This window comes from Rhinatrema bivittatum, chromosome 18, assembly GCF_901001135.1.
Source record: "Rhinatrema bivittatum chromosome 18, aRhiBiv1.1, whole genome shotgun sequence".
NCBI lineage: Eukaryota > Metazoa > Chordata > Amphibia > Gymnophiona > Rhinatrematidae > Rhinatrema > Rhinatrema bivittatum.
Window position 1 is genome coordinate 10,696,574 of NC_042632.1, and position 27,973 is coordinate 10,724,546.

Below are 27,973 nucleotides of genomic sequence, written 5' to 3' on the forward strand. Positions count from 1 at the left end.
AACAGAACCACCATTCCTCATAAAACAAATAAAATCAAGAAAGCATCAGTTATAATAGTAAAACCATACTAATAAAAGAATATTTTAAAACTACTGATAAATAGAATTTCTATTCATTAAAATCATATACATTTTTTACAATTTCCCAAACACCAATAAAATATTTCAAAACAGCACATAAATAACACCCAATAATTAAAACTAATAAGGATTTTAAAAAGCCCCTGCTGTCCATATGTGGGAGCTCTTGATTTCCAGTCACCCTGATATTGTCAAGGATTAGGAGGTTATCCTCTCTCTCTCACACATACTCACATTTCCATTCTCTCTCACACATACACTGTCGCATACATACACATTCATGCTCTTATACCCACCATAACTTCTCGCTCTCACAGACACTGACACACTCTCAGGCTCTAAGACACTCTCTCCCCCTCCACACACACACCCCCCACACAAACTCTTACTCCCTTGGATTTTCTCATACACACTCTCTCTGGCTCCCTCACATATACACAAACACACACACCCAGGCAAGTTCCCAAACATTCTCACACAAACACACACACCCAGGCAAGCTCCCAGTCATTCTCACACACTGAAACTGACCCCCAGGCAGGCTTCCATTCATTTTCACACCACTCCCTCACCATCCCCCAGGCATGCACACATTCATTCTCACACACACAGACCCCCAGGCAGGCACCAATTCATTCTCACACACACATACACCACACACAGGCCGGCACCTATTCTCACACATACAAACCCCAGGAAGACACCCATACATTCTCATACACAGACACACCCTCAGGCAGGCACACACTAAAGGCAAACCCCCTCTCTTTCTTTTGCCAGCAACCTCGGAGCCTCTCTCATTCCTCTGCTGCCACTGTCAATAGCCGCATGGCTATTGGGGAGGCGCTGATTGCTGCTATTGGCACTGAAGCCCATTCTGCTGCCTCCTCTGTGCAGGCCCCGTGGGTTTCCACTTCCTCCATGTTGATCTCGTACATTGTGAAATCAGCATAGAGAAAGTGCTACTCTTGCACATTACCAAAGATTACATGTACCAATCAGTAAAAAGTAATGTATTTCTTTTTTTTTACCTTTGCTGTCTGATCTTAGTTTTCTAATTGGTTGGTCACAGGCTTTTTTGTTCCACCTCCCCTTTCTTAATTTTTTTGCCAATTCCTTTCATATTGACTTTTTTTCTATTTCTTTTCTCTCCATCTATCTTCTTCCCTCAAACATTCAGTCAGGTTCTCATTTTCACATGCTTTCTCTCTCTCACACACACACACAGGCTCTCACTCTCACAGGCTCTCTCTCATACAATCATTCATACAGTCTCTCTCTTGCACATGCTGTCTGACTCTCACACACCCAGGCTCTCTCTCACTCCCACATGCTGTCTTGCTCAAGCACAGGCTCTCACTGTCACATGCTCTCTTTCATACAATCATTCATACACAGTCTCTCTCTTGCACAGGCTCTCACTGTCACATGCTCTCTCTCATACAATCATTCATACACACAGGCTCTCACTGTCACATGGTGTCTCTCTCACACACACACAGGCTCTCTCACATGCTGTCTCTGCAAACATTCAGGTCCTCACTCCCACACACAATCTCTCAACTCACCTCATACATGCACACAATCTCTCAACTCACCTCATACACGCACACAATCGCTCAACTCACCTCATACACGCACTCTACGGGCCCTCAGCCTCTCTCTTACCTCTGGGCCTCCTCTTCACGGGTCGCTGCAGGATGGGCTCTGCAGCGGCCCTGATCTTCTCGGGCCGATCGCGGCGACGGCAGCGACCCTGATCTTTGCGGGCTGATTGTGGCGGCGGTGGCAGTGGCCCTGATCTTCTCGGGCCGATTCGCGGTGGGGACCCTGCTATCGGGCCTCCTCCTCTTCTCGCCTGCTGCAACAACGCTGCTGCTCCTCTTCTGCACGCGGCTGCTGCTCCTCCCCCTTTCTGCCCGTGCGGTTCCGGCAACATTTTTCTTCCGGGGCCGCATGGGCAGGAAGGAGGAGGAGCACCTGCACGTTTCGACGTGACCTTTTTCTTCTTCGGGCCGTGGTGAGATGAGCTCCACCACGGCCATGCTGATCTTCCTGCTGTGTGTCTCCGGCACACAGCACAGCGATATTTCACTGCTCAGCCGTCAGTGGGATGAGCTCCACCGGCGGCTGCATTGGCTCCCACTTGCCAGTGTGTCACGTGCACCGGGCTTGCGTGACACACCGGCAAACTGCAGGCGACACACTAAAGTGTCGCGACACACACTTTGGAAAGTTCTGTCCTAGAGACATGGAACTTATCTGTTCCCAGCTGGGCCCATATTCTTATTCCTGCTCACCAAAATTCTGCCCACAGAGCTTTCTGTTCCTCTAGGTTTTAAGATGGATGAGGCTAGATGCCTGCTCCACGTAGGTTAAAGAGGGTTTTCGGGGACATTACTTCACACATATTTATTGGTTGATCTGTTCTGTTTCGATTAATAAGATTTTCTTTACCAGCTTTATGAGCAGCATCATAAAAATCCAGAGACATGATATCTACTCAAGAGCTTCCCCTCTGCTAATAACCTTGAGGAAATATGTTAGATCAGTTCCATATGTTTCAAATACATTACACATGTATATTTGTTATTCTCTAAAAAGGGAATTAGTCTGTTTTGTTTTAGTTTGTCCATTTTGGCCAACTTAAATTTGAAACATCATTAATGGTTGTGAGAACTTCTTTTTTTTAATTTATTTTTTATTAGGTTTTATACAAGAAATACATGTTACAGCAACAGTTGGGAACAAATAACATAGCATTCATGATACAGATAAAGCATGGATATCATTTTGACTATCTGGCGATAACGTGCTTAGTCCGCATGTTCATCCTCCGATGCGTGTTCCTTCCACTGGTTAACTGTCAAAATCCATGTTATTGAGAAGTGGTAAACAGATAAATAAAAATATCAATAAAGAAAGAATTCTCAAATATCGCAACTATGTATACGATATTGGTATTTGTTCCACATAAGTTCTTTACAGACATTTGTATTGCTTCGTCTGACTCATAGACATCTCCATGTGTTATCCCGTCCCCTCCCTTCCCCCCCACCCTTGGCTCTCCCACCCCTCCATGCTCTTCCACCCTCAAACTTGGCTAATATCGCAATAGTAGAGTTTATGTGGAATTAAAAGATAAATAATTAATGTATACGACCTTAGGAGTGTTGGTTGTCGACATATATAAGGTCCCCCTGTTCAGTGAAAAGTGTTCTTTCCCTGTACATAGGGTTCCCATATTTTTTTGAATTTAAGTGTTTGGTTATTCCTCAAGGCTGTGAGATGACTCACAGCCTTGAGGAATGACAGACTAGATGAGATGTAAATCTCATCTAGTCTGGTGAGTATATCCCCAATCGTCGGCGTCTGTTTTTTTCCACCAATATGCAATCTCACACCTCGCCACAAGTACCACTTGCATGGCTAGAGATCTTTGCCATAGCGTGCCAACATCTGGGGCAATATGTAATAAGCACATCTTGGGATCTAGTGGTATTGATAACTTTAGTACAGCTTTGGTATAGTCAATTACCTCAATCCATGTTCGTTCCACTTTGACACTCCTACCACATATGGAAAAAAGTCCCAACGGAGCTACACTCCCACCAACACATCGCAGTAGGTCTCATAGACATTTTATGTAGATGCTCTGGGGCCAGGTACCAATGATAGAACAGTTTGAACCCATTTTCCTTTAAATTCGCAGACACCGAACTTCTACCTATGCGCATATGACAACTCTCCCACTCTTTTTCAGATAAATGTTCTGCAATATCTGTTACCCATTTCAGCTGGTGTTTGGGCTTTGCTCCCTTTTCTGAATTCAGTAGCATGTACAAGCGAGATATGGGTCTGTGAAAGATATCAGCATTTTCACAATATTTAACAAACAGGGTTTCCTCCTGATTTAGCTCTGTAGCTATTCTATGTTTAGAGAAGAAATGTGACAACTGCGAGTAAGTATAGTAATCCGACTTGGTGAGGGAGTATAGCTCCTGTAACTCCTGGAATGGGATTAACTTGTGGTCCTTCCATAATTGTCCCAGAATGGTAATCCCCTTTCCTTGCCAGTGCCCAATAAACGCCCTATCCAGTCCAGGGGGAAACATCGGATTATGTAAAAAAGATGTGTGGTGATATGCTGTTTTATCTCCTATGAGGATTTAGGTTAATTGCTGCCTTAAGAAAACTGCCCCATGTTAACTAGTAACTGGAATAAAAAGGCCTGAAGAGAAAAAATTCAGCCCAGAGACAGAACAACTGAGGCTGAGAATGGCATGAGAGTGCAGAGTGAATTCCTGATAAGAAAGGTGCCAAGAAACTTACAAGAAACAAAGGAAGCATTGAGTAAGCAGAATATGTGATGTCTGAGGCACATGAAAGAAAATTACCAGCAAACGTAAGGAATGAGAAAAGGGAGGGGAGAAGCATATGAGAGCCATGTTTAAGCAAGTTTGCTTACCGTAAACGGTGTTTTCCGTAGATAGCAGGGAATTTAGCCATGCATAATGGGTTGCGTCGTCCATGACGTCACGGGGCGGAGCTTACTCTCTAAGCTCGAAGAGCTTTGAACTGCGCCTGTGCACAAGTTCCCGCGCTCCTCGAGCTTGCCTCAGTTTGTGTCTAAGCTATGAATGACGTGAGCGTAGCAAAGATGACGGCTGTCCAGGGAGGTGGGAGGGAATGCATGGCTAAATTCCCTGCTATCCACGGAAAACACCGTTTACGGTAAGCAAACTTGCTTTTTTCCGTCGATAAGCAGGGCATTTAGCGATGCATAATGGGAGTCCCAAGCTGAAAGTTGCAAAAAAGAGTAAAAGACATATGGCAATGAATAAACAATTGTTTAATACTTAAAATGCTTCACATTTTTGCAACTTAAGTAGGTGGACAGCCAGAATTTATTGAAAAACAGAGTGTAAAATGGCAGAACCCAATGGAGAATCCGCTGCCGACTGCTGGTCTAAACAATAGTGAGAGGTAAAGGTATGTATGGAAGACCAGGTTGCTGCTTTACAGATGTCCTGGATTGGAACTCCTTGAATATGTGCAAAGGAGGTTGCAGTTGCTCTGATTTGGTGAGCTGTAACCGATCCCGTTAGAGGAATCGAGGATCTGGAATAACAATATTGTATACAAGATGTCAACCAATTGGAAAGAGTTCTCTTTGAAACAGGTTGTCCTGGGTTGTTTGGGTTGAAAGAGACAAACAACTGAGAAGACTGTCTTATTGAGTGAGTAATGTCTTTGTAATGAGCCCGGGCTCTTTTACAATCGAGGGTATGAAGTACCCGTTGTTGATCTGTGATGTGAGGTTCTGGATAAAAGACTGGTAAGGAGATGGTTTCATTCAGGTGGAAGGCGGAAACCACTTTAGGCAAGAAGGAAGGATGAGTCCGTAAGACTACCTTGTCTCGATGAAATTGAAGATAAGGGAAATTAACAACGAGCGCCTGGAGTTCACTTACTCGTCTTGCCGACGTTACTGCCACTAGGAAAATAACTTTCCATGTGAGGAATTTGAGATGAGACGTCGACATCGGTTCAAATGGTGCCTTCATTAGTGCCTCTAGCACAATATTGATGTCCCAAGGTACCATTGGTTTTTTAATAGGCGGGTGAAGGAGAATTAATCCCTTCATAAATCTGGAAATCAAAGGATGAGAGGAGATAGAGCCCTTTTGCTCCCAGTGGTGAAAGGCTGCGATGGCACTAAGGTGAACTCTTATGGATGTGACTGCTAGTCCTGAGAGGGATAATGCATGTAAGTAATCGAGTAATGATGAAGGGGAACACGAGAAGGGGTCGACCTGTTGTAGGGCACACCATGCTGAGTATCTTTTCCATTTAAAGGCGTAACTGCGCCTTGTTGAAGGTTTTCGTGCTGCGATTAAAATGTCAGTAATTGCTGAAGAGAGATGTAAGGAGCTTAGTAAGCGCCGTTCAATCTCCATGCCGTCAAATGAAGGGAGGCTTGCATTGGATGTATTAGGTTCCCTCCTTCCTGTGAAAGAAGGAGTGGGTCCCTTGGAAGTGGCAGTGGTGGGACCACCGATAGACGGAGAAGATAGGTATACCATGGCTGTCCTGGCCATGCTGGAGCTATGAGTATTAAGTCCGCTTTGTCCGATATGCATTTCTGGATTGTGCAGGAGATTAGTGGAATTGGGGGAAAGGCATACAGAAGGCCCTTGTTCCACTGGAGTAGAAAGGCATCCTGCAAAATTCTGTATGGGCTGGGAAGTAGAGAACAAAATTGGTGAACCTTCCGATTCTCTTCTGTTGCAAAGAGGTCTATGTCCGGAGTTCCCCAAATTGCAAAGATTTCGTTTGCATTTGTTTGATTGAGTGACCATTCGTGTGGGTGGAACACCCTGCTCAATTTGTCTGCTCTGGTATTGGCTAGTCCCGGTAACTATGACGCTTGCAGGACGATGCTGTTGCGTTCTGCCCATTCCCAAATTTGTACTGCTTCCTTGCATAGAGTCAAGGAACCGGATCCCCCTTGTTTGTTTATATAAAACATTGCTACTTGGTTGTCGGTATGGATCATTAATGATTTCCCCCATATCCAAGTTTGGAATGCTAGGAGGGAATTCTTTATTGCTCGTAGTTCCAGTAAATTTATTTGAAAGGTTTTCTCGGTCGTCGACCAGAAGCCTTGTGTCTCTAGATGGAGGAGATGTGCTCCCCATCCAGTGGTAGATGCATCTGTCGTTAGAACTAGCTGGTGAGGAGTGATTTGGAAAGGGTTTCCTTCGTTTAGGACTGAAGGTTGGAGCCACCATTTGACATCCCTTTTCATGGATTTCGTGACTTGTACCTTGCAAGACAATGGTTGAGTGAGTTGGTTCCATTGGGACTTTAAACCCCATTGGAGATGCCTGATATGGAGTCTGGCATTGCGAACTACGTGTATTGCTGCTGCCATATGACCCAGTAACACCATAACTTGGCGAGCTAGAACGGATCATTGACGCAGGAGAGATCGAGCTAGAGAAGTCAGTGTTTCTACCCTGTCGACAGGTAGAAAGGCTCTTGCCAGCGGAGTTTTTATAATGGCGGTGGGGCTGCTTGGCAATAGTGATCATAATATGATCAAATTTGATTTAATGACTGGAAAAGGAACAGTGTGCAAATCCAAGGCTCTCGTGCTAAACTTTCAAAAGGGAAACTTTTATAAAATGAGAAAAATTGTTAGAAAAAAACTGAAAGGAGCAGCTACAAAAGTAAAAAATGTCCAAGAGGCGTGGTCATTGTTAAAAAAAATACCATTCTAGAAGCACAGTCCAGATGTATTCCACACATTAAGAAAGGTGGAAAGAAGGCAAAACGATTACCGGCATGGTTAAAAGGGGAGGTGAAAGAAGCTATTTTAGCCAAAAGATCTTCATTCAAAAATTGGAAGAAGGATCCAACAGAAGAAAATAGGATAAAGCATAAACATTGGCAAGTTAAATGTAAGACATTGATAAGACAGGCTAAGAGAGAATTTGAAAAGAAGTTGGCTGTAGAGGCAAAAACTCACAGTAAAAACGTTTTAAAATATATCCGAAGCAGAAAGCCTGTGAGGGAGTCAGTTGGACCGTTAGATGATCGAGGGGTTAAAGGGGCACTTAGAGAAGATAAGGCCATCGCGGAAAGATTAAATGATTTCTTTGCTTCGGTGTTTACTGAAGAGGATGTTGGGGAGGTACCCGTAATGGAGAAGGTTTTCATGGGTAATGATTCAGATGGACTGAATCAAATCACGGTGAACCTAGAAGATGTGGTAGGCCTGATTGACAAACTGAAGAGTAGTAAATCACCTGGACCGGATGGTATACACCCCAGAGTTCTGAAGGAACTAAAAAATGAAATTTCAGACCTATTAGTAAAAATTTGTAACTTATCATTAAAATCATCCATTGTACCTGAAGACTGGAGGATAGCAAATGTAACCCCAATATTTAAAAAGGGCTCCAGGGGCGATCCGGGAAACTACAGACCGGTTAGCCTGACTTCAGTGCCAGGAAAAATAGTGGAAAGTGTTCTAAACATCAAAATCACAGAACATATAGAAAGACATGGTTTAATGGAACAAAGTCAGCATGGCTTTACCCAGGGCAAGTCTTGCCTCACAAATCTGCTTCACTTTTTTGAAGGAGTTAATAAACATGTGGATAAAGGTGAACCGGTAGATATAGTATACTTGGATTTTCAGAAGGCGTTTGACAAAGTTCCTCATGAGAGGCTTCTAGGAAAAGTAAAAAGTCATGGGATAGGTGGCGAGGTCCTTTCGTGGATTGCAAACTGGCTAAAAGACAGGAAACAGAGAGTAGGATTAAATGGGCAATTTTCTCAGTGGAAGGGAGTGGACAGTGGAGTGCCTCAGGGATCTGTATTGGGACCCTTACTGTTCAATATATTTATAAATGATCTGGAAAGAAATACGACGAGTGAGATAATCAAATTTGCAGATGACACAAAATTGTTCAGAGTAGTTAAATCACAAGCAGATTGTGATAAATTCCAGGAAGACCTTGTGAGACTGGAAAATTGGGCATCCAAATGGCAGATGAAATTTAATGTGGATAAGTGCAAGGTGATGCATATAGGGAAAAATAACCCATGCTATAATTACACGATGTTTGGTTCCATATTAGGTGCTACAACCCAAGAAAGAGATCTAGGTGTCATAGTGGATAACACATTGAAATCGTCGGTTCAGTGTGCTGCGGCAGTCAAAAAAGCAAACAGAATGTTGGGAATAATTAGAAAAGGAATGATGAATAAAACGGAAAATGTCATAATGCCTCTGTATCACTCCATGGTGAGACCGCACCTTGAATACTGTGTACAATTCTGGTCGCCGCATCTCAAAAAAGATATAATTGCGATGGAGAAGGTACAGAGAAGGGCTACCAAAATGATAAGGGGAATGGAACAACTCCCCTATGAGGAAAGACTAAAGAGGTTAGGACTTTTCAGCTTGGAGAAGAGACGACTGAGGGGGGATATGATAGAGGTGTTTAAAATCATGAGAGGTCTAGAACGGGTAGATGTGAATCGGTTATTTACTCTTTCGGATAGTAGAAAGACTAGGGGACACTCCATGAAGTTAGCATGGGGCACATTTAAAACTAATCGGAGAAAGTTCTTTTTTACTCAACGCACAATTAAACTCTGGAATTTGTTGCCAGAGAATGTGGTTCGTGCAGTTAGTATAGCTGTGTTTAAAAAAGGATTGGATAAGTTCTTGGAGGAGAAGTCCATTACCTGCTATTAAGTTCACTTAGAGAATAGCCACTGCCATTAGCAATGGTTACATGGAATAGACTTAGTTTTTGGGTACTTGCCAGGTTCTTATGGCCTGGATTGGCCACTGTTGGAAACAGGATGCTGGGCTTGATGGACCCTTGGTCTGACCCAGTATGGCATTTTCTTATGTTCTTATGAATGTTCTGTGTTGGATGAAGCCAAGATTTCTCATAATTGACTATCCAACCTAGGTGATGCAGACACCGGAGTGTAGTTTCTATGTGTGTTTGTAGCAAGTAGGCATCGTGGGATACAATTAATCAAAATAAGGAAATATATTTATGCCCTGTTTTCGTAAGTGTGCCACAACAACAGCAAGACATTTCGTGAAGACTCTTGGAGCTGATGAGAGGCCGAAGGGAAGTACCTGGTACTGGTAATGTTGGTTTGCTACTTGAAAACAGAGGTATTGCCAACAGTGTTCGTGGATTGGAATGTGATTGTACGCATCTTTTAGGTCTAGCGAACACATCCAATCGTTTGTTTGGAGAAAGGGTAGGACTGTTTTGAGAGAAACCATTTTGAACTTTTCCGTGTGTAGAAATTTGTTGAGAGCACGAAGATCTAAGATTGGGCGAAGGCCCCCTGACTTCTTTGGAATGAGGAAGTATTGGGAATAAAATCCGTTGCCCTGTTGATTTAAAGGTAATAGCCTGATAGCTTTTTGCTGAAGGAGGAGTGAGATTTCCTTGAACAGTGACGGTAGTTGAACTGACGGAACGGAGTAGTGAGTAAGATGGGGCAACAGTGGAATGCTTTTGAAATGAAGTCGGTATCCGTGTTGTACAATACTCAGTACCCATTGGTCTGTGGTGATTTGTGACCATTGTTGGTGAAATAAGGATAATCTGCCTCCTATATATGCTGCTGTTGTGGCCGGGAACTTCAAAAAGACTGCTTAGTTGTTTGTTGAGTAGTTTGAGATTTTTGCGGTCGTTGCGCCCTCTGGCGTGGCCTCTGACCTTGTGATTGGGGTTGAGATCGCTGCTGTTGGAAGGACTGCGATCTATAGTGAGGTTGATACGGTTGGTAGTATCTATATGGTCTACGGTAGTAGTAACCTCTCTTATATTGAGGATAATAACTTCTGGAAGGAGGTTGTGTGTCTGAAGGAGACGTCAGAGATTGAACAGCAATATTCTGGTCTTTTATGAGAGAAACAGTCTCCTGAAGTTTTTCTCCGAAGAGATTATCAGGTTTACATGGTAAGTTAGCTAGACGATCATGCACATCCTCGCGTATACTGCTTGCTCGAAGCCAAGCCAGACGTCTAGCTGAAATTGCTGTAGCAGAGGCCCGTGCTGAGGTATCAAATGCTTCATACGAAGTACGCAGTAAGTGGCGGAGGCCTTCTTGTATGTCATTGAAAGTTTGAGAGAAGGAAGAGTCCCCTTGTGAGTTGTGAACCAAGGGTTGGAGTTTTTGTGTGCATTGAAGCAGATATTGGACAATATAAAATTGGTGGTGATTGATACGTGAATTAAGCATAGAATTTTGTATAGTTTTTTTGCGAAGTCGTCCAATAGTTTGTTATCTTTTCCGGGAGGTGTATTTGAAAAGAGCCTGTTTTTCTTAGCCTTTTTCAATGCTGATTCTACCACAATTGAGTTATGTGGGAGTTGCACATTTGAATAGTGTGAGGTCTTCTGTAATCTATATTTTAAGTCCAACTTCTTGGATACTGGATTGAGAAGTAGTGGAGTCTCCCAAGACCTTGTCATTAAACCTTCTAAGACCTGATGTGGAGGCAAAGCTGTGGGTTCCGAAGGTAAGTCTAGAATTTGTAGTAGACCCATGACTTCTGATCGTGGGTCCGGGAGTTTTTTAATTTCAATATTCAATGCCAATCCTAATTTTTCTAGGAATTTTGCATAAGTTAAATCCTCAGGAGGAGATGTCGGCTGAGGCGGGTCCGAAGGAATACCTGTTGAGCTGGCAGGAGATGATGGTGGAGATATCAGTGGAGAATCTCCATGTGTGGAAAAAGCCGGCGAAGTAGAGTGCGTTGGGGATTGTGTTTGAGGAGAAACATGTTGAGATGTAGGATCATCCGGATTTTCAGGAACGATCTGGGAGTCCTGTGGCAAACCCTTGAAAAAGGTGTGAAGTAACGAAGTTATTTTTAACATCGTGTCTTCAGCGGTAAGATGAGACTGGTGCTGAGATGGTCCCGCTGATTTTTTGAGACGCTTGACTGGTGGTCTAGCTGGCGGAGATGTTGTCCTCTTTTTAGGATGAGGAGGATTGGTGACCATCTCTGGAGATGTATCCCAACCCGAAGGAGGGTCATCAATTATTATGTCTGACAATACAGATGAAGGAGAATGGTGTTCTCCATGTCTGGTGGTGGAGTGATGTACGGAGGACGTCCGCTGTGGTGAGATATGTTTAGTTTTTGAAACTGATTTCTTTGGAAGTTGTTGAGGGTTTGACTTTTGAAGTTTGTGCTTCAAGTGAGTCGAATGAGTCGTAGATTTTGAAGATGCGTCGTGTCGCTTCATGGATAGCATCGAAGCGTTGTGATGCGTTGTAGGTTTTTTCCCTGCGTCATGTTTCGAAGCTTTACGATGCGACGCAGATGGTGTCGACGCATGCGTCAATGCGGAGTCCGCGATCAAATCGACGCGCTTGGAAGTTGACGCTGGGTGCGACGCACGGCCTTGTGCGCTCGAATGTGAGCTTCGTGGGGTTCCAGATTGGGTTTTTTCCTTACCCTGAGTGGAATTTGTCGATCTTCCTTCCATTGGGGAGGAGGCTTCTGATAGTCTAAGCCTCTCCATCTTTTCTTTTCTTTGTCTCCTAGCTCGCGGGGACATTTTTCCACAGTCCCTGCAAGCTGTTTGATCGTGGTCGGGACCGAGGCACAAGTAACAATAATTGTGGTCATCGGTGACCGACATAATTTTTCCACAGGAACAATATTTGAATCCTGGGCTTTTTGGCATTTTTTTTTTTTTTTTGGTCGTTTGGAAAGTCGCTGATGGTTTTGTTTTCGGTTTTTTCTTTCTTTTTGTTTTTTTTTTTTTTTTTGAGGCAATGGAGTAAACTGCCACACGTTCGTGTAGTAGCGCGGAAAAACAAAACTGAGGCAAGCTCGAGGAGCGCGGGAACTCGTGCACAGGCGCAGTTCAAAGCTCTTCGAGCTTAGAGAGTAAGCTCCGCCCCGTGACGTTGTGGACAACGCAACCCATTATGCATGGCTAAATGCCCTGCTTATCAACGGAAAAAATAGTATAAAAGGAAGTGAGCAGGAAAGAGTGATGGTGGAAAGGGGTTTTGAAAGGCCGCCTAATTGTTTTCTTGCATAAAGATTGACTGTCCTACCCGAGGTGAGGTGTTCCCGGCCTCTGGGGATTCAGCAGGCCACGCCCCGAGTGTGACGTCATTTATTGGAGACGCCCTGAGGCCCTTTAAAATCGGGCTAGAAGTGGCGCGCGCGGCTTTGTTAGAACTTTGTTTGAACTTGGGTTGGATGTGGGTTGGATGTTTAACATTTTGTTTCTCTAAATCCTTCTTTGCCTCCATATCAGCACCTAGCATAAATACCTATAGCAGCGACGCTGGTGCAACCAATTGAGCCTTTTTCCTTTAAGGTGATGCCTCACTCTGTGAGAAAAAGAAGAGCGAGGGAAAAGGAATCCCTCCCACATCTTGTATTAGGCCCAATGGATGCACACGTTGAGAGGAGGGAAAAAACACCGGGAGTAAGTTCGCTAGCAGATGTTGGGGAAGAAGTCTCACCTGACATCTCCTCTGAACTATTAACATCTTTGTCCCCGGGTTTTCCGGTTCCACCAATTAAGCCAGCTGAGGGTGGGTTGTTGGAGCGATTGCGTATACAGGAGGGAGGTAGCTTGCTAGAAAGTGGTGAGGAAGGTGTTGTAAGGAAAATATATGTTCCTATTGACATCAGTTGGTAAGGAAATGGGAAAGAAACTAACAAAAACTGATTTGATTAAACCTAAGGAAATTTCATTAGATTCAATATGGCAAGCCTTGCAGGCAGTTAATACCAATATGTTTAATCAAATGGTACCATTACATGACTTTATTGGGAGGCATGATATTAGAATAGATACAATTGAAAAAGATGTAAAGCAAAATCAGAAATCTATTCAGAAGATAGAAGTTGAAATAAAAGAAAAATCAGACATTTATACTTCCTTAAGGAAAATCAATTATTAACATCTAAATTAGAACATCTGGAGAGTCAAGGGCAAAAAATCTAAGATTTATTAATTTTCCTAGAGACCAGTTTACAGCTCCTAAAGATATGTTAAGGAAATATATGCTGGATATTCTGAAAATTCCAGAACAAGTTATACCTATTACATCTAGGGTATTTTATATTCCTCCCTATAAAAGGGGAGATGAAGTACACCACAATGAGGCACAGAAATTAGTTCCAACAGAACCATCATTGTTAAATTTAACAGAAATAATAGAAATGTCCCAGGAAAAAATGATTTCCTGCTACTCTCCTAGTATCAGATAAGCAATTGGTTTTAAAAAAGTTTTTCAGAAATAGATCTGCCACTTTTTTTAATTTGAAAGTAAGTGTTTTGCCGGATTTCTCCAGGGTAACGCAAAAGAGATGGAAAGTATTCTTATCTTTAAAAACTAGAGTGGTAGAAATTGGTGCAATATTTCTTCTTAAATTCCCATGCAAGTGCATTGTGAAATGGCAAGGTTTAACACATATCTTTTATTCTCCATACCAATTACTTGTTTTTTTTCAAATAAGAAAAGACTGCCACTTACTTCTTCGCCGATTGAGACTGAGCAGCAAAGTTAAGGTATTAGGTCCCGAAAGGAATCTGTTATCTCTCCGAAAGAAAGTAGGTATTTTCCCTTTAATTAGATACATATAATTTTTCCTACAGATGAGAAATAGGTTCTGAGTGAGGCTAGTAAATATGAGAGATTTATATAAATACTGGAGTTATTACTTGCTATTGCGAAGTGTTCTTATAAAATGTAGTAAGAAATTGTTAGTGATAATGTGACAGCAAGTGTAATTTATGGATAAATTATATTGATGAAGTGTAATTAAATTTCTATATGCATTTCAATTCAAGATAATGCTTGTAAAATTATGTGAAAATTAATAAAATATATTTTAAAAAAAGACTAATGCAAATTTAAAACGATGAGAAAACGGCATTGCACGAGAAACAGAATATTCTGTAATCGGCTCCGTTTACTTCCTGAAGGAAACACAATCTCGTTCCCTTCAGTTTTCGCTATGTTGATTTTTTGTAAGCATGCACAAATATACAAATCCTGCCAGCTCTTATAAGATCTCTAAGGTACTTAATAAATGTTATGTTTTGAAACTGAAAGTCTGTTTCATCACTGGCTATCTCTCGGGAGGACACCAGGTGGGGTAAGTTTCAAGGTTTTTAAAGTTTTGGTAGCAGAGGATGGTCTAAGCATGGCGAATCCAGCCGAGATCGTGGAATCCGGCTGCAAGATCTGGTCGTGACCACGCATCCGATCAGAATTAGTCGGGACCAGAGGTCCGACTAATCAAGACCTAATGGAGCCATGGGCACGATTAGGCACCACATGAGGTTCATGAGACCACGTGAGTATATTTTTCATTCATATATGTGAGCATTTTTTATTTACATTTGAAGTTGGCAATTTATTTTTTCTAAGGCATTCTAACTTTAAATTCAATTATGTCACAAGGTACAGGATCCCCCAGTCCCCTAGCATTAGTTTGTGAATTATTCCCACATGAAGTTAAAAGCATTACTAAGCATTGTAAGAAATGGGCAGTGTGGGCGGAAGGACGGCAGCTTTACAGCCCTGGTTCTGCAACAATTGCTGCAATTCATTAAACATAAAAAAGACAGGAAAGTCTTTAACACGACAATTGCATTATTTTAACGTGTTTATGGTTACACAGGAATGTAGGATAGGCACCGGATTAGATTCCCAGAGTTCAGGATCGGTTCCACGCTGTAGGCTGTATGCGCTCCCTTCATGAGAACAAGGAAGCAGGATTTAACCCGTTTGGGCTATAGTGCAGGGAACCTTACGTTTACAGCCTTGCACTGTCTGTTTTATAGTTTGTAATAAGATTTGTATGTTGCTCATAGTAGCTAGTTTTGTTTGAAGACTGTAGTTTCTCAGCCCTGAGGGCCTGTCTCTTTCAACAAAGCAGATGTTTGAAATTGTTTATACAGAGATCTGATAGAGATGAGATAAGATTCCTTTTTACTTTTCTGCTTTAATATATATTAAAAATCCCGTGGTTAGAACAGAATAGGATTTCTTTATTTAAGTAAAATATTCACAGTAGTTTCTTTAGTAAATGAAAAAGTCTTCCCAGGTGATTAGACTTAAAAAGAAAGCGTTTCTACTATTTGCCTTTATTTTGGATATTATCTATTTTTCTCCGCGTGCCCTGACTCTGCCAGCGACCCGAGGCCTCAGGCACGCCGACCCGACCTGCCCCAGCAACACGTGGTCTACCCCTGACCCGACCGGCTCCCGAACCAGAAGTGACTGTAAAAGGGAGAAAGAAGGAGACTGAGACCGAGGAGGGGACTGACCGAGAGAGAGACTGAGAGAGAGACGGTGACTGAGACGCGACCCCTCCGAGAATCTTCTAAAGAGACGCTGCCCACGCCTCCACCGAAGCCAAGAAAACAAAAGTAAGACACACGCCGTCCTCCGTGGCTGCCCTCCCACCCTCCCTGGGCACCCTAGCCTCCAATCAGGAGACGGGAGCCGCGCCTACGTAGGCGCCGGGTAGGAAGGGCCTGCAGCCCTTTAAAGCGAGGCACGCCTCGGCAGCGCCGCGCGCCGGGCATTGCGCACATGAAGGAGCGCGACCTAAGGGGCCTGCCCCTTAGTGCGCCCCTTCGTGCGTCCCTGAACAAGTCCCAGTATTCAGTCGTTTTTTCTGGTCAGACCCTTCACCATTAATCCTCCAACAATCTGAGATAAGCTTCAGAGGCTAACCATCCTACACTCGCACCAGCTACTTCAAAACCCTTCTACCCTCCACCTTTGGCAACTCTCTGGTACGTAGAAGCTCAAATCTTACTCTTCATGTCTCAAGTATACCCTATCCCTATCTTACCCTACTGCTACCTAACTAGAGTGAGCTCACCAACACATCCCCAAATCCAACCCATTAGAAATCTCATCCCCATCATGACCTCTCCTACCACCCAACTCTTTGAACTGGTCTTGTTCACCCTGACGCTATTTAACGCTCAATCGATTACCAAGAAAACCCACATCCTCCATGACTACCTTCTTGACGCTAAGCCAGACATCTGTGCCATCACTGAGACCTGGCTCAAAACAACAGATACAGCGCTGATAAATCAGCTTCCTACTCATCTATACGAGGTCTTCTCAATCCCCAGACAAGGGAAAAGAGGGGGAGGCCTCCTCTTAGCAGCCAAGAAGGAAATTAGTCTTACCCTACAACCTATCCACACGAAATCTAAACTAGAGGTTGGCTTATTCAAATCCAAATCACTTCAAATCCTCCTCACATACACTCCTCCTGGACTTCTAGATTCAGATGCCTCCCCTCTAGTAGAAATCATTGCCAAATACCTTTCACTGGATTCCCCAGCTATTATTTTAGGGGACTTCAATCTACACATAGACTCAAACCCTCGCTCACCCAATTGTGATGCCTTCTTATCCTCCCTCACAGCCATGGGCTTTAAACAACTCATTAATGTGCCCACACATAAAGCCGGGCATACACTCGACCTCATTTTCATAAACGACAACTTCGCTCAGTCTTCCAGTCTTCCAGTCCCATGGTCCGACCATTCCATTATCACCTCTACACTCAAGATGAGAAAAAGATCTTCAGCCCTCCCCTCTTCTACGACTATACATTACAGGAAATCCTGCACCTCAGAAGTCCTCAGCAACTCACTGGTCAAAGAACTCCCAAACCTTGACCTTTCCACCCCCAACGCAGCCCTACTCTCTTGGCAAAACATCACGGAAGCAATAGCCAACAACTTATGCCCCTGCACAACAAAGAACATTAACCCAGTTGAGAATAATAGACAACCATGGTTCTCAGAGGAGCTCCGCGCACTAAAACAAGACCTCAGACAGAAAGAAAAGAAATGGCGGAAGACCCCGAACCCCCAATCGCTAGCTATATCTAAATCTGCCCTCCACAATTACAGAATTGCAACACTACGAACAAAAAGAGATTTTTACGCTCTCAGAATCCATGATCTGATATTCGACGCGAAGGCCCTTTTCTCTTATGTTTCAGATCTCATCAAAACCACCTCTTCTCCCATCCCGGATGACCAAGCCCAATCAAAAGCCAATGACCTGGCACTCTTCTTTCAGAATAAAATATCCAATACGCTAACAAGACTGCCACCCAGCCCTAAAACGCCGACCATCTCCTCATCCCCCATCCTAAACACAGAAGCTACCTTGGAGTCTTTCAAACCCACTTATGCTACAGAGATCGAATCCATCCTAAAGAGACTGAAACCCTCCACACACCCACACGACAAAATTCCTTCCAAACTACTACTTCTAGTGCCGGAGTCGATCTCCAAATTTCTAGCAGATATTATTAACTGTTCACTTACACAAGGAATATACCCAGATGCTCTCAAACTGGCTTCTCTCAAACCTTTACTCAAGAAACCGAACCTGGACCCTGACGACCCTAACAATTTCCGCCCAATTTCGAACCTGCCGTTTGTAACAAAGATCATGGAAAAAGTGGTTAACAATCAACTATCAAACTATCTGGAAGATAACAAAATCCTCCATCACTCACAATACGGATTCCGTAAACTACATAGTACGGAAACCCTCCTCATCTCCCTTACAGACCACATTAGTATGGGCCTCGACAAAGGACATTCCTTCCTGTTAGCGCTCCTTGATATTTCCGCAGCATTCGATACAGTAAATCGATTAGTAGACATTGGAATCACGGGATCAGTACTCAGGTGGTTTGACTCATTCCTCAGCAACAGAGGATATAAAGTTAAAATCAATAATAAGGAATCACCACGTACCAATTCCCTAAATGGAGTTCCCCAAGGCTCCTCCCTATCCCCTACACTGTTCAATATCTACCTCCTCCCTTTCTGCCAACTACTCACGACTCTAAAACTGAAATTTTATATATATGCAGATGACGTACAAATTTTGATCCCCATAGTGGATTCTTTGGCAAAATCACTTAAGCAATGGGACTCCTACCTGCAATTGATCAAGCTTCACCTTACAAGCCTTAACCTGGTACTAAATACAGCCAAGACAGAACTCCTTCTCATTACACCAGAAGACAGCAACCATCAACAGCAGCCACATGTCAACACTCAAATCACCCAAGCTAGAGACCTGGGAGTCATAATCGATAGCACCTGAGTCTCAAGAAATTCATAAACCTTACCACCAAGGATTGCTTCTACAAACTACAGGTACTCAAAAGACTCAAGCCCCTGCTATACCATCACGACTTCAGAACTGTCCTACAGGCTATTTTGTTTTCCAAGGTAGATTACTGTAATTCAATTCTTCTAGGTCTCCCAGCATCTACCATAAAACTCCTCCAGATGCTCCAAAATGCGGCGGCGAGAATCCTGACGAACACTAAAAGGAGAGATCACATCACACCCATACTCAAGGACCTGCATTGGCTCCCAGGGAATTTTAGAATCCTTCACAAATCACTCACAATCACTCACAAAAGCATTCACCATCAGGTTCCTCTTGACTTGCAGTTCCCTCTCAAATTACACATCACAGCCAGACCTATTAGGGAAGCCTATAAGGGATCTCTACACGCCCCACCAAATAAAGCTGTTCACCGATCAACTATCAGAGAACGGGCATTTTCGACAGCTGGTCCTTCCATCTGGAATTCTATCCCCCTGGACCTATGACAGGAATCCTGTCTTCTGACTTTAAAAAAAAACTTAAGACATGGTTGTTCGGTCAAGCTTTCTCTTGAGCCTATACTTTCACTACTATGGCATCACCATGACGCAGACTAAATGTAGACCTCCTGAGATTCTACCATTTATATAATTGTATTTAGTTATCTAATTCCCCCCTGCTTTTTTTCTAGCCCCCAGTTGCATTCCCTTGTTTTATTGTAACTTTTCTTCTCCTTCTAGTTAATGTTTATTATGGATGGTTAATGTTATTGTTAAGATCTTTGTTACATGTAAACCAATTTGATTTGATTTGTATCACGAAAGTCGGTATAAAAAAGCTTTAAATAAATAAATAAATCTATTGGCATTCCTACTTCCTAAGAACCAATGTCAGGAAGTGTTTCTTCATGGAAAAGGTGGTGGATGCCTGGAATGCCCTTCCGGAGGAAGTGGTGAAGTCTAAAACTGTGAAGGACTTCAAAGGGGCGTGGGATAAACACTGTGGATCCATCAAGTCTAGAGGAAGTGAATAAAGAGGAGGCAGCAAAACACTGCACGGAGCGCAGTAGCCACAGAGGCATTCACGGAGCGGGATGCCAGTGGTTTGTGTTCCACCTTCACGGAACGGAAGGATGGAGGGCTGCCATCTCCATAAAAAAAACCAAAACAAAACAGGGGTGGGTAAGAGTATGGGGCAGGGGTGTGGCCTGCTTGTTGCAGCGGTTGCTACCTGTAATTGAGCTGGATGTTCACTTGGATGCAGATCCTGCGCTGCTCTCAACATTGGTGGAGGGGAATTAGGGCTGGAGGGTACTGGAAGCCAATAGTAACAGGTGGGAGAGGGAAAAAGATAAAAAAAAAAAAAAAAAAAAGATAAAGTGCATAGCTTGCTGGGCAGACTGGATGGGCCGTTCGGTCTTCTTCTGCTGTCATTTCTATGTTTGTATGTTTCTATAATTGTGAGACATATTTGTGCAAAATGTGCTCATCTGAAGCTATTTTCATATAATAATTAGATTTCGAAAGGCTATGAGTATTTAATTTATTATTAGAAAAGGATATATTGCTTTTCCTTGTTTCAGAATTCCTAAGGGAGTTAATTACTAGTGTTAAAGTTTAAAACTTGAAAGGACACTGGCAGTTAAGGAGTTAACAGCAGAGAGAAAGGGGGGCGAGTGAGGAATGCAGGAAAGTGTTTCTCAGAAGAAGACACAAACTGAGGAGAAAACTCCATTCAGTGAAACAAAGAAATGACGGCAGAAGACCAAACGGCCCATCCAGTCTGCCCAGCAAGCTTTTCCTCATACTTATGTTACTCTTGGCCATTAGTAACCTTTTGGTTCTATTTCCCTTCCACCCCCGGCGTTAATGTAGAGAGCAGTGTTGGAACTGCATCAAAGTGAAATTTCTAGCTTAGGGCCTCATTTTCCAAGTCGCTCGCACGCGATAAGGGACCTTTCGCACGCGAAAAGTCCCTTATCGCGTGCGATACCAGGATGGGGGCGGAGTCGGGGCGTCACCGGGGCCGACTCTGCGCCGACGCTGTGGACAGCAAAAAGGTAGGTGCCTTTTCGCTGCCTATTTCGCTCCCAATACCTACACCTCCTATGGTGGCGCTATTGGGTGCGAAACCGGCAGTGATCACACTGCGACGGTGCAATCGCTGCCGGCTAGCGCAGGCCCGTCCCCTGTTTCGGCCCCCCGCCCCTCATCTTCTAAAGTATCGCAGGCCTGCGATACTTTAGAAAATGAGGCCCTTAATTAGTTAGGGGTAGTAACCGCCGCAATAAGCAAGCTACACCCATGCTTATTTTCTTTCAGTTTAAAAACACACTGGTGAGGAATTTAAAGATATTAATAATAATAATAATAATAATAATAATAATAACCTTGATTTAGCAAGAATATTTAGTTTCGTTTACAGTGAATAAAAATTTGTATCTTGTCAGTACAGGGAATACAGAATTGAATGAGCTCTTCCTTTTTGGAAAGAGTTTTATTTGTTTGAACAGAGCGTTACTACTGTAAGTTTTTTTTGAAGGTACGCGAAAGTGTAACTGATGGAGTAAGTTATGGCATGGTAATGTTAATTATATATATTCAATGCTAAAGTATGTTAGTTAAAAATTATGTCATATCCTAATGATGCCAGCTCACATCCCTGTTGTCTGTAATAAGAGTTAGAGTTAATCGCACAAAAATAAATCCTGGCCAGAATTAAATAACTACTAAGAGAATTGAGGCTTTTTTGAAAGTACAGGTCTCTGGGACATTGAAAAAGTTACGAGCATTCCTTGGCATGGTATCACTGGTGGGGGTTGGTCTCAGCAGTCAGGGCTCTGCCTATTACAAAGTATCCAAAGATTTGGTCATCACACCGGCACACCTAAAGCACCCCCTAGGCCCTTTCTTGCAAATCCAAATTGATTTTATCAAATTGCTTATGTCAAAATTACAAGTACGTACTAACAATGATTTGCTGTTTCTCAGGGTGGGAGGAGGCTTTCCCAGTAGTGAAGGCAGATATCTCTGTATCTAAGATTCTGCTGAGAGAATTTATTCCAAGCTTAAAAACTAAAACTGGTATTATTCTACACCACAACTTGTGGTAGTGCCTCCTAGAGGCATAACAATAGAACCACTATTTGCTGAAAGAAGGCATATCAGAATGTTTAGTTTCAATGGAACTGTAATTTCACTGTAACCATTACCTTAATTTTGTTGTATGCCAGGTTTATATTTTTCCAGGTTGACAGTACAGCTTTCTCTGTGAGATGTAAAGCTCGAAGATGACATTTTTCCCAGTTTGATTTCTTTTCATTTTTAAACAGCTCTATTTTTAATTCTGACTTTTGTTTTATTTTGGATCAATCCAGACACTTTTTGGTCTAATTTTTTAGCTCAAATATGTGTTAATTGTTGTTTGTCTTTTGTGTTATTTGTGTGTCATGACAGCTGAAGAAATGCAATGGATGAATTAGTGTCAGTTCAGTGAAATATATGTTTCTATGTAATGTATGAACACTTAAGTTGTTTGTGGTTCTGACTATTGCATGTTACCTAATAATAAAGTGGGAACACTATAGTAATAGTATATATGTAGGGATTACTGGATGCAGGGAGTTATGGGCATGATGGAATCTTCTCACTGATTAATTTTAATTTGTTTTGCTCTTATATTAGGTTTTGATCCGTAACATACACATCTCACTTAATAATGAATTAAGAGGCTATGCTTCGATGTCAAAAAAAAAAATACACCATACTGGGAGAACTATATACGACATGTGTCATTGATTTCAGAAATCATCCCAGCCTTTCCCACAGAAGCCATCTTGCACCCTTCATTATATGAACTGAAATGTTCACACTTCTTGCCTGATTTTTTCTTTACGTTTGTCTTGTTCTATGGAGGGGTGGTCTTACCTAGATGCTGTTTTCCTTGCTTTTATGAGTCAATGTACCCTAATTTGACACGTGATAACTGATTGTCATAACAAAAATATTTTTATGATGTACCGAGTCAATACCTAGTTAGGAACTTATTTGCAGATGCCATTATTTAGATTTTCAAATTAATGATAACAGTCTGAATTAATGCAGTTTTTATTAGTCCCTACATTCTAAGCGTTTTGTAGCATTTTCCAGTCCTATAACTTCTAATACATTTATGCATTTTCTTGCTGAGTCAGCTAAATGATTGCTTGATATATTCTCCTCTATCTTTATCTATGGAAGCTGGTCTGATCATATTCAAGGTTCAAGAGGGATCAAGAGGGATTTTTAATTCTTTCTCCCTTATTTCTTGTTTTTATTTTCCTGACTTCCTTCACTTTTCTGTGCAGGAACTCGCACAGGTGGTTTGGTAACCCTACAAGGACATTATTTTGTATGTGGACACAAAGCATACCAAGCACTTCCCCACAGGGTGGGCTGGCACTTGTTTCAGTGCAAGTGTTTTATCCTCTACACACGTTATCCGAATTTGTCTGTAATTCCAAATGTTTAGTCTAATTATTCCCGATTGAAGAGAGAATGGCAACGGTCATTAGATTTCCTTAATTCTAACAAAACCTCCCTTCTTACTGGAGGCCAAAATGTAGGGTTAGCCATTACAGGTGTCATTCCATTAGTTACAGGGATTCTTTTTTCAATATATGGTACAAAAAATACAGCGATTACAAGCCATTGAAGTTATTGCTTATGAGTATGCTTTTAACAAAACTATTAATGAATTATCCCAGCCATATGCACGAATAATTATCTGTTATTATCCCAAGGCGGAGTATGTGCTATTGTAAAAGGACAAGGTTGTGTTTCCGTTGATAATTCTGAATTAGTAATGGATTTGGTCTACCTGATGGGAACAGCTGGTAAACTGGCTCACATCCCTAGGAGAAATTGACAGGGGTTTCTTGTGGTTTGCTCTGGTCCTTCTTATAGTTGTGTGTGTGTTTTAATAGTTTATTGTTTATGGGCCCAAATGTCATCTATCACCTTGAATACAGTCAACATTCAGAGGTCAAGTATGACACAGAATCTCTATGCTTCCCTCAATACAACAGCTTCCCTGGAAAGGGACCTCCTCAGGATGAGTCATGTTGACAATGACGGGTAAGATCAGAGTACGCCCTCTGACAACCTAAGACAGTCGCATGGCCCTGATGGTGATGATTGTCCCAATTATCAAGAGGGAAATGAGGATTTAGGTTAATTACTGCTTTAAGAAAACTGCCCCATGTTGATTAGTAACTGGAATAAAAAGGCCTGAAGAGAAAAAATGTAGCCCAGAGACAGAACAACTGAGGCTGAGAACGGCATGAGAGTGCAGAGTGAATTCCTGATAAGAAAGGTGCCAAGAAAGTTACAAGAAACAAAGGAAGCACTGAGAAAGTGGAATATGTGATGTCTGAGACGCACATGAAGGAAAATTACCAGCAAACATAAGGGATGAGAGAAGGGAGGGGAGAAGCATATGAGAGCCATGTTTAACAGTATAAAAGACTAATGCAAATTTAAAACGATGAGCAAATGGCATTGCACGAGAAACAGTATATTCTGTAATCATCTCGTTTACTTCCTGAAGGAAACACAATCTCGTTCCTTTCGGTTTCCGATATGTTGATTTTTGTATGCCTGCATGAAATAAACAAATCCTACCAGCTCTTATAAGATCTCTAAGCTACTTAATAAATGTTATGTTTTGAAACTGAAAGTCTGTTTCATCACTGGCTATCTCTGGGGAGGACACTGGGAGGGGTAAGTTTCAAGGTTTTTAACACCTATTAGTTTTCCCTTCCATTTTAACCAAATGTGCGTCACTACCGCTATATAGGTGGTTGTGCGGGCCCCCCCGCACTTTGTGTTGCCCAAACTCTAGCTTTTAAGGGTGGTTCTCCTGCCAATACCCTCTATCGTTATCCATGGTTTGGGTGTACCTTTACAATGCCAGCTTACCATCACCGCTAATAGATTAGCTAGTAAGTTAGAGAAACTAAGCCCTTCATGTAGTTTATCTTTATATAAGACTGTTCTTGCCACCCTGGGTGGTTTCCGCTTCCAGACAAAGCGAAATAGTTTTCTTTGCCAGATTCTTAATGCCCGTTCAGGTACACTTACAGGAAGTGTCTGGAAGAGATAGCAAAACTTGGGTAAGACTGTCATTTTTACGGCTGCTATTCGTCCGAGCCAGGATAAATTTGTTCAGTCCCAACAATCCAAATCTTGTTGGATTGTCTTGATTAGGGGGATCATAGTTTAATTCAAACATTTGCGTTAAATTGGTGCTTATCTTCACTCCCAAATATTTTATCCATTGTTTTGCCCTTTTAAACGGTAACTGTGCAGCCATTGCCCCAAATTGGGACCCTTCCATATATATTCATCAATTCTGATTTGTCCTCATTCATCTTGACCCCTGATACCCTCCCATATGCTCGGATTTCCTGCAGTAAGGCAGTCAGGAATGTCTCAGGTTGTGTGGTAGTAAAGAGGAGATCATCTGCAAAGAGAGAGATTTTGTAGACTGACTCTCCCACCCCAATCCCATGGATATCTTTATGTCATCTGATCTTTGCGGCTAAGGGCTCTAGGGGTAGAGTGAATAGTAAGGGGGAAAGCGGGCACCCTTTTCTTGTCCCTCTCTTAACATCGAATGGAGGTGAATATGCACCATTGATTTTTATGCGAGCCTGTGGATTATCATAAAGTGTGGCCACCCACCGTAAGAAATTAGTACCCAATCCCATTTTTGTTAAAACCTGGAATAGGTAAGGCCAGTGAACCCTGTCAAAGGCTTTTTCTGCATCCACGGATAGGAGAGCTGTAGGTATATTATGCTGATGCACATATTCCATAAGCTCAACTACTGTGTGGACATTATCTGAAGCTAATCGCCCTGGAATAAACCCGGATTGGTCCGGTGCTACTAATATAGGGGCTACCCTTCCCAGTCTTTTGGCTAGGATTTTCACTAGTATCTTTAAGTCGATGTTAATACGCGATATCGGTCTGTATGAAACACATAATGTATGGTCTCTCCCTGGTTTAGCCAGAATTGTGATCTATGCTGTGTTGACCTGTTGGGATACCTTTCCAGACTTGCTCAGATCATTGAACATATTGGTGAGAGCACCCTTCTGCTCCCTTCCCCAGCACCCTTCTGCCTCTCCCCTACCCCCCCCCCCCTCCCTTCCTACGAACAGCCTTTCCTTGAAAGTGCCATTGCCTTAACGATCTCCTATACCCCTACCCCTACCCCCTCCTCTCCTTTCCCCTCCTCGCTCCCCCTCTCCCCTCTCCCTGCCCCTGCATTTAACATTAATATTGTAAATAAGTTCATATGTTAAGTTCTTAAGTGTACATGCATCCTCAACATCCTGATGCATATCTACTCTTAACATGGATAATCTTCATCCAGTTCTTTTACAAAGTTGTATCCCTGCTCGTTGACTCTCTCTATCCTTGTTCCTAGTTCATTGTAATATCGTTAACTCTCTCTATCCTCGTTCATTGTAATTTCCTTTCTCAGTTAATTGTGAACCGACATGATGTGTCCTACGAATGCCGGTATATAAAAATTGTTAAATAAATAAATAAATAAATGTGTGCCAAATATTTTATAAAATTTCCCCGTATACCCATCTAAACCCGGGGATTTCCCTGTTTTTAATTCTTATGACCTGAAGAGTTTCTGCTTCCTGCACCTCACCATCAGATCTCTCGGGCTTCTGTGTCTGGTTCTGGGAATGGGATATCACTAAGATAAAGAGATATCTTCTGGTTACTTATCGTATTGGAGTCATAGAGCTCTTGGTAATATTTGTTAAACCAATCTCGGCATGAGAATATAAATATTTCCCATCACTATTCCGTATTTTTGTAATGTGAGTCTTAGCCTCCTGTTTTTTAAGTTTCCTTGCTAGTTGTTTACTGGCCTTGTTACCATACTCAAAGTGTTGTTTAAGAAGGTCTAGTTGATGCGCCACCCTTTCTAGCTCAAGATCATGTAGTTCTCTACGTGCATCTTTAAGCTGTTGGGTTATATGGGCCTCCATATTCTTTTTATGTCTAATGTTCTAGCTGGGCAATAGTTTCCAGAAGCTTTAATCTCCATTTTGCATTTTCTCTAGTATACGCTGCCCGTGATATAAATAACCCTCATAATACCACTTTCAAACTTTCCCATAATATGCCTGGGGATACCTCCCCAGTATCGTTGATATCAAGGAAGTTCTTGATCGCTTTAGCCCTCTCGTCTACGAATTCCTTATCCTCTACTAAGCGGTCATTCAAACACCAGAATCTGGTCCCAGCTTCACCTCCCTGCTGATGCAGCTTGACCCATACTGGGGAATGGTCAGACCATGTTATGCTTCCGATGTCTACTTCCATGACATGGCTTACTAGTACCTTATCGATAAGGAATTAGACCAATCGAGTATGATTGATGCAAGTGTGAAAAGAAGGTATAATTATGTGATGTGGGATTTAATAACCTCCATATATCTGTGAGACCTCTATCCTCAATTAGGTGTTTCAATGCCCTCCTCCCTATTTCCCACCCTCCAGTTCCTGAACCAGTGTTATCTAAGTAGGGATTCCATGTGATATTAAAGTCTCCTCCCATGATTAGATGCCCTTCTGACTATTCCCCGATAACATGAAAGACCTTTTGGAAGAAGTCAGCTTGATCACTTGTAGGGGCATACAAGTTAACCAACGTTTATAGGACATTATGTATTTTCACCTTCATCAAGATATACCTCCCAGTTGCATCCCTAAGAACTGTGCCCACATTGGCCATTATGTTGTTGGATATCAATATGCCCACCCTGCAATAGTTTCCGCCTTGTGTAGCAGCTGCATGATAATATTGGAAATAATCTTTGGTTGAAAGCAGTCTCTCGTCAAGTGCGTCTCCTGGCACAACACAATGTCAGCATGCTGCTCTTTCATGTCATGAAAGAAGGTTTCCATTTCATCGGGGTATTTAGCATTTATGGATACAATTTTTAGGCTACCCATCATTTATTGACTAGTAACTGTGTACCGTGCGCGCATGTCAGACCCTCCTATCTCAGCACCGCTGCCGTCTAAAAGAGCAAATTGCCATGGTCTCCCTACATGTCCCAATTCTGCAACCCATCTATCGATTTTAGTTGAGGTACATTGATTTC

General features: G+C 42.4%; 1 long non-coding RNA gene across 2 annotated transcripts in view; it reads left to right on the forward strand.

The window, feature by feature from the left end:
* Positions 1-25,263, forward strand: part of LOC115079888 — a 99,412-nt gene extending 74,149 nt beyond the window's left edge. For both annotated transcript variants that reach the window (XR_003853432.1, XR_003853433.1), the window contains one exon: positions 22,479-25,263. This is a non-coding gene — a long non-coding RNA (uncharacterized LOC115079888). The remainder of the gene's footprint in view (positions 1-22,478) is intronic.
* Positions 25,264-27,973: the final 2,710 nt, after the last annotated feature.